Consider the following 6405-nt stretch of genomic DNA (forward strand, 5'->3'; position numbering starts at 1 on the left):
TTTGCAGATGAGCAAACTGAGACCCAAATATGCAATTTACCCAAAGTCGTAGTGAGAGGCAAAGGTTGAATCACACACCTAAGCTTTTTGAGTCCAGAGTGGATGCTGGCAACCACTAGGGTATTATGACAGGCTCCTAACTTGACACCAGCCCCTGCCTGGCCCTCAAGCCAAAGGGGATAATGGGGGCTGCTTCTGGTTCTGGCTACAGCCACCCTTAGATCCAAGATCCAAGTTCCATCTCTGCCAACCCTACCCCAGCACACTCCCAGCAACCCCAGGATTCCTGGGATACAGGGGGCCCAGCCTCCTGTAGGACAAGGAGGCCTTGAGGTGGCCTGGCTTCAGCCCTGCCTGCCCAGTCAAGCAGTCCAGAGCACGTCTTGGCCTCGGCCCACTCCCCAGAATCCCCAACCCACCGCAGGGCCAGCAATGAGGCCGGAGCTGCGTGGCCCAGTGCGCAGGCGCTAGCTTCCCCAGACCCAGGGCTCAGGTACTATTGATGCTGGCGCTCCCAGCAGCCGCTTCTGCCAAGAGGCAATTTACCACCAGCTAGGAGGCCACGGGAGGGGCCCAGCCACCTGCGGCTCTTTTATGCCTCTATAAAAACCATTTAAAGGGCCACTTTGTGAGCCACAAGGCGGAGGAGGAGGGAAGCAGCGGAAGCCACGGACCCACAAGCCCTGGAGCCTCCTTTCGAGCCCCCTGTCTGGCTGGAAAGCCCCAGAACCTCTGCTGCCCGCTCCCTGCCTTGGGGAGAGGCTGCAGGAGCTACGAAGCAGGTGCACCAGGCCGGGAGAGCCTCCTCCACGCCGCCCGAGTGGGCAGGATGGGAGCAAGATGCCCACTAGCCCTTTTAAGTCAGATCACAAAGCCCAACCCTAACCCTCACACTGATCACCGCTAGGTGCCTGCTTCCTGCTCTGTGCCAGGCAGCCCTGTGCGCCTCGCTTCCCCTGCCGCCTCTGTAGCAGCTCTACGAGGGCGTGGGCACAATTATCATCATGTCCATTTCTCAGAGGGAAAACCGAGGCCCGGGGAAGTTAAGCGACTTGCTCAGGATTTCACAGCCTGGATTTAACTCGGAGAGCCCAACTCTAAAGCCAATGGTCTTTAAATTTAATCATCGAAAGACGCTGCAGCGCCCACATTCTGACGCAATTACTTCGGCCTCAAAAGCCAGCTGCATAAGGATAACATGGCTTATAAGCAACTAAGATGAAATAACCTTCGGCCGTACGTAGGGAACCAGTAACACCACGCTACCCTCGACTCCAACCCAGTCCCCACTACATTTCAGGCTACTTCTTGCAGGTCTGTTGGCTCCTAAATGCCCTTCCCACTCTCCTCTGCCTGTTCAGCTAGCGCCGCCTGCAGGTAGAGTTGTTCAATGTTTCTTTTGGGCCACCGGTGAATTCTCTCATTTCTTTATTCATTCGTTCGGCGCGTTTTTCCACAGATATTTATTGATTCCTGCTCTGTGCCAGGAGCAGGGAACTGGGCTGGAGGCCGCGGGACACAAGTTGCTTACAGTCTAGCGGAGTGACAGACATTTAAATAGGCAATTATACAGGATAGAAGGACAGTGAAAGGGGAGGGAAGCTGGGGAGGGAAGCTAGGGAGGGCTGCCAGAGGAGATCTGCCCTTACTTAGCCAACATCTCCCCAAATGCCTTTAGCTGCCACATCAGTGTCCTCCCATCAGAGAGGCCCAGGGGCCCTTTGGCTGAGAGCCCTCAACTTCTGCCTGGATCCTTGGGTGTCTTCATGATTTCCTTCTAAGCTTCATTGCTGCCTCAGAAGAAGTAGCTCCGCCGCTTGGGTTGAATCTAACTTGTCTGCCTATAACCTGGATTCCACACCAGCCTGGGTTTTCCAAGACTTAGCTGCACAGATGGTCCCATCTCTCTTGGGTCATCAATATTTTTTCACTCTCCCTCTGCCAGTAAGCATACTTAAATATCCCAAGCTAAACAAATGACCCTTGACCCTGCCACCAGCTTACACTTTTTTCCAAAAAGTCACCTCTGTTCATGACCCCTGTAACCTCACTCTAGGACAATTTGTCTAATGCCAACAAGGCTACCTCTTCTTAAGCATTTGCTGTCAGCCAGCTCCGTGTCATTCTGTATACATGAGCTCAGCCATTTCTCATACAATCATGCGAGTTATGATCACCCTCATCGTACAGATGGGGAAACTGAGGCTCTAGAAAGACAGGATTAAGTAAATTGCTCAGTCATACCACTGGCCCTAAATCCTACCTCTAACCATCTAGTCTTAATGAGCCCTCCATGGGGGCAGCCACTCATCATTCCCTGCTGTACCTCCCTGGTAGGTTTGAGGCACTTGATAAGTATCTGTTAAATGAATAGATGTTCAAACACTTTGATGACTTTTTGCCAGTTTTTCTAGAGACGTGTTCTGCAAAGTTTCATAATGTAGTAATACATTTGTAGTAATGTTATGTGTATCATGTGTCTCATCATTCCAGAATTCCTTTATGAATTAAGTATCTTGAAAAATAGAGTGGAATTCAATATAATTTTCAACCCATCTATCTCGTGTCTTCATCCTTGCTGTCAAAATGCCAGTGCCTTCTTAAACAGGAGTGAATGCTGGCTACACATCAATTTGGTTTAGCTCCTGAAGTACACTCAGGCATGCATAGCACAGAAAAAAAAAATCAAGAATGAGACAAAAATAATCAAAAGGGATGAATCTGGTAAGTCCTGTACAAAATGCTGCAGGTCTGAAAATATTTATTGGGAGAAACATACACATAAAGAGAGGTTATTCAGCAGACAGAAGAAAAAAGAAGACATTCACGAGAATAAAATAGTACATGTTTAGGGAATGTTTCAAAGAAATTAAAAATTAACTCAAAAATTTCCTTAAGCAAATTGAAGAAAACATCCTGATATTTATGTGTACAGGCAGCCAGGTGAATTAGTGTTAGATAAATTAGCTGCTACAAATCAGAGTGGGTTAGGTTCTGCTGCAGTAGCAACCCTCAAATCTCAGTGGCTTACCAAAGCAAAGGGTGTTTCTTGCCCACTGCACGTTTCCAACCTGGGTTGAATGAAGCTCTGCTCCATGTTATCTTTATTCCAGGATACAGGCTAATAATACAGTTTCTACTTGGTATATTACTGAGATGTGGTAAATCATGTACTAGCATTGAGAGGAGTAACACATGCCACTTTTGCTCTCATTTGACTGACAAAAGCAAATCTTACTGCTTGGTCTGAGCTCAAGGAATAGGGATGTATAACTCTCCTACAGGGAAGACAGCACATAGCAACCCTCCACTTCAGGCAAATTGGATTTAGGTAAATGGTTAACACTCTATTTCCTTCCTCCCCTCCCTATACATTCCCTCCTTTAGGTTACAAATTTTAATGTGCATAAAACCGCTGGGAAACAAGTTACAATGCAGATTTCTGGGATCCACCTCCAAAGAGGCTGATTTAGGAGATCTGGACTGGTCCCCTGGGATCTGCATGGTCACTACAGGTAATCTTGATGTCTAGTGGTATAAGGAGCATTTGAGAAACACTGATTTAATCTCAGATGAAACTTGCTATGTGGATCCTTCTCACATCAAATGACCTTTACCTCACTGCTTGCTCAAGATGCTCACTCCTTGCTACTGGCAATCCAGTGGTTAGGACTTGGTGCTTTCACTGGTGGAGCCCAGGTTCCATCTCTGGTTGGGGAACTAAGATCCTGCAAGTCTTGTAGCGCGGCAAAAAAAAAAAAAAAAAGAAAAAGAAAACGATGCATATAACCAAAAACCCTCAAAATGTCAGTAACTTAGTAATTAAAGAGACACAACAACTAAATGCAGTGTGGGATCCTGGAACAGAAAAAGGACACTAGGGGAAACACTGAGTAACATTAGGGGAAATCTGAGTAAGGGCTGTAGTTTACTTAATGGAACAGTACTAATGTTAATTTTCTGGTTTTGAAACTCGCGCTATGGTTATGTAAGATGTTAACATTAGGGGAAGCTGGATGAAGGATACAGAGGAATTTTCTATACTATTTTCTCAGCTTTTCTGTGAACCTAAAGTTATTTCCAAGTGAAAAGTTAAAAATCAAGTTATTATAGGGCTTCCCTGGTGGCGCAGTGGTTGAGAATCTGCCTGCCAACGCAGAGGACACGGGTTCGAGCCCTGGTCTGGGAAGGTCGCACATGCCGCGGAGCAACTAGGCCCGTGAGCCACACTACTGAGCCTGCGCGTCTGGAGCCTGTGCTCCGCAACAAGAGGGGCCGCGACAGTGAGAGGCCCGCGCACCGCGATGAAGAGTGGCCCCGGCTCTCCGCGGCTAGAGAAAGCCCTCGCACAGAAACGAAGACCCAACACAGCCAAAAAAATAAAAATAAAAAAATAAAATAAAAACGAAGTTATTACAAACATATTCATCTCATGGGATCATGGTGATGTTAAAAGAGATTATATGCATAAAGAACATGGTACTATATTGTGCTGTCTGCCTACTGCTCCCCACAGGGCCTACGCAGTGGCCTGCCTTCTGCAGGTGCTTTCTCTATAAGTGCTCGACATATTGAATTAGCTTGAGAAAAAGGAAGGCACACTAACTTTATATAAGTCACACCATTTCATTCTTACGATAACTCTATGAGGGAGGTATTATTATCCTCATTTTACAGATGAGGACTTTGAAGTACCAAAGCTTTTACATCTTACGCACTTGAACGCAACTTGCTTCTGCCGAAGCTGCAGTGAAACCACTCTCGCCCACAGTACTTCCAGCCCAGGGGAGCACCTGTCTGCTCTCCCCAGCACCATCCTTTCCAGCTTCCTGGTTTGTGCTTTCAGAAAATAGGGCTGCTTCTGCCAGTTTGCTGCTCCAGCATTTGGATTTCATTAGCAAGCACAGTTCTAATTGAACTTTTATTCACTAGCCACAACTTGGCAATTAATCAAGCTTCTCCCAAGCTCGGAGTCTATGTTCACTTCCTTTCATTGACAAAGAAAAAAAAGAAAGCAAACCTTAATCCTCATTCCTAAGGCAATGTACCCTGCTCCTGTACTGGTTTCTGCATCTCCCTGTGTTCCCAGGACACCGTGCACTTAGTAATTTCTAAAGAAGACTGTTAGATTCAGATGGTAATCACAGTCCCCTTCTGGTACATTCCCTGGACTCCTGGCCTCATTAGAAATTCTCTCATTGCTTGCTTCCAGCCGTTCACTTGCAAGTAAATGCTGGTCTCTGCTCTCCTTCCTGCCAGAATCTCAAGGCACCTTGTTTACTTTTTTCTTAAAGTAACATTTATTGTGTTTTCCCCCCATTCTCTGATTAAAGAAGGAATAATGTTCATTGCAGAAAAATTGGAAAATGTGAAAAATCACAAAGAGAATAGAACTCAGTCATAAGGCCACCAGCCAAAAATAAGCATGGCTAATATATGGAGATGCAAGTGATCCTTGACTTTCTTAAATACGGCTTTTGTGCAAGTTGCCCATTATATGTCAAAAATCTCTAATTCAGAGAGCCAAAATGCGAGTAAGAACAGAGGCAGGGCCACCACATTGCACAATTCTAGCAGGTACCATTCATATTAGTCTATGGGACTGATACCCTCTGAAACTGTGCAGTGCGCAATCTGTGCAGCTGTACTTGGCAGCTGTGTAGAAGACCTGAGCCTGGAAGCTGTAGGTAAACTAAAGGACCAGGGCAGCTCCTGACAATTGCTGTCATATAGGGATATGAGGCCTAGTGTCAGAATCCTGTGATTACTTTTTTCAAAGGGAGTTAGAAATCTGTATTTTTAGATAAAATCACCCAGTTTTTAAATGCTGGTAACTAATTCAATTTTTTAAACCCACTATGCTAAACAAACAGGCCTAATCTGGACTGTGGGGTGTCTAGTGACTGAAAATGATTTCTATTCATCCCAGGGCCTTCCCCTCTCCTGGCCCAGCCTCTCCTTCCCTTCCTACTCCTACAAATATTGTGTCAAATTTTCACATACTCTATATGAGTGCTCATTTCTCCACCCCTTGGCCCACAGTAGATTTAGAGCTAGATTGTGGGACAAGACACCTAAACACTCAGCTGAGGCATCAATCAAAGCATAACTGGAGGACTCAAGTGTTATTGAACATTGTATTCACCAAAAGTCCTCTCGAGGAGAGGTTCCTATGTGGCTGGAAGGAATATGCTGATGAGCCATTTGTAGAGGATGAGTGAAGCCCTTCAAGAGGCTTATTTAAGGACCAAATAGATCATCATTAAACTACTGTCTGAGGAAGGTGGTTCCAAATAACTGCAAGGATGTTATTTGCTCAACGGGCATGCAAGTTCAGGGTCAGAGCTGAATTGTTGGGGCATAGACAGAGAGGTTGAAAGCTACTGTGAATTGTCCTCCTTTTCT

The sequence above is a fragment of the Monodon monoceros genome, unplaced genomic scaffold, assembly GCF_005190385.1.
Source record: "Monodon monoceros isolate NGI ecotype Baffin Bay Population unplaced genomic scaffold, NGI_Narwhal_1 Super_Scaffold_13, whole genome shotgun sequence".
Classification (NCBI taxonomy): domain Eukaryota; kingdom Metazoa; phylum Chordata; class Mammalia; order Artiodactyla; family Monodontidae; genus Monodon; species Monodon monoceros.